This window comes from Strix uralensis, chromosome 1 (genome assembly GCF_047716275.1).
Source record: "Strix uralensis isolate ZFMK-TIS-50842 chromosome 1, bStrUra1, whole genome shotgun sequence".
Classification (NCBI taxonomy): Eukaryota; Metazoa; Chordata; class Aves; order Strigiformes; family Strigidae; genus Strix; species Strix uralensis.
This window is the reverse complement of record NC_133972.1, coordinates 77,677,735-77,679,534: the sequence shown is the minus strand read 5'-3', so window position 1 is coordinate 77,679,534 and position 1,800 is coordinate 77,677,735.

Sequence of the window (1,800 nt, the reverse complement as noted above, 5' to 3'; positions counted from 1 at the left end):
TATTTTATTAAATCAGTCTGAGAACATTCACCAGTAAATCTATATCTCTTCCATGCAGACTGAAAGTACTGCTTTTAGAGATGGCATCACAACAGCTAACTTCTCATGAAGAGTTTAAGGGGCTTTAGAGAGTATAAAACCAGGTTGCTACGTCTTGAAGTAGTGGTGGGCATTTTTTTGTTGGGTGAATTTGGGGGTTTTTTGTTTGGTTGTTTTTTTTTAAATTTCTAAGTTAAAGCTGCTTTCGAGATGAGCCTTCATTGCAAATGGTGGAGGCACAAGAAGGGAAATCAATGCGGAGGAAAAGATTCCAAATGCCTGAATCTTCTGATTATAAACTCTGGAGGAACCTGTGTAAGGTACAATGCCATATTGTGCAAAAATACAAGCTTTCAGACTAACTGCCAGAAGCAAACAACTACTTTAATTTTGTACCCTGCATGGACTAACTGCCTCTGAAGAACAGCTGAGTACCTTTGGGGTCCACCTCTGACAGCAGCAGGGATGCCTCACTGCCACAGTGCTTCCTGGCCGCCTGACCTCTGCCACTGCAGCAACATTTGTGAAAAACTGAGCTGTGTCCACATTAGGAACCAGAGGGACAGTAGGAGCTGAAAGCGCTAGAGCTGCTCCAAGGTAACTCATCTCCCCTCCCAAACTGGAGCCCTCTCCCTGGGAACAATGATGTCCAAATTTCCATTTCCCACAGCATTCTCCTGGCAAAACTGGCTGCTCGTGGCTTGGATGAGCACACGCTTTGCTGGGTAAAAAACTGGCTGGATGGCCGGGCCCAAAGAGTTGTGGTGAACGGAGTTAAATTCAGTTGGTGGCCGGTCACGAGTGGTGTCCCCCAGGGCTCGGTTTTGTTTTATTTAACATCTTTATTGATGATCTAGATGAGGAGATCGAGTGCACCCTCAGTAAGTTTGCAGATGACACCAAGTTGGGTGGGAGTGTTGATCTGCTCGAGGGTAGGGAGGCTCTGCAGAGAGACCTGGACAGGCTGGAGCGATGGGCTAAGGCCAGCTGTAGGAGTTTCAATAAGGCCAAATGCCGGGTGCTGCACTTGGGCCACAACAACCCCCAGCAGCGCTACAGGCTTGGGGAGGAGTGGCTGGAGAGCTGCCAGTCAGAGAGGGACCTGGGGGTGTTGATTGACAGCTGGCTGAACATGAGCCAGCAGTGTGCCCAGGTGGCCAAGAAGGCCAATGGCATCCTGGCTTGCATCAGAAATAGCGTGGCCAGCAGGGACAGGGAAGTGATCTTACCCCTGTACTCGGCACTGCTGAGGCCGCACCTCGATTACTGTGTTCAGTTTTGGGCCCCTCACTACAAAAAGGACATTGAATTACTCGAGCGTGTCCAGACAAGGGTAACGAAGCTGGTGAAGGGTCTGGAGCACATGTCGTACGAGGAGCGGCTGAGGGAACTGGGGTTGTTTAGTCTGGAGAAAAGGAGGCTGAGGGGAGACCTCATCGCCCTCTACAGCTACCTGAGAGGAGGTTGCAGAGAGCTGGGGATGAGTCTCTTTAACCAAGTAACAAGCAATAGGACAAGAGGTAATGGCCTCAAGTTGACCCAGGGAAGGTTTAGACTAGACATTAGGAAGTATTTCTTTACAGAATGGATTGTTGGGCGTTGGAATGGGCTGCCCAGGGAGGTGGTGGAGTCCCCATCCCTGGAGGTGTTTAAGAGTAGGGTCGACATAGCGCTGAGGGATCTGGTGTAGTTGGGAACTGTCAGTGTTAGGTTAATGGTTGGACTGGATGATCTTCAAGGTCCTTTCCAACCTAGATGATT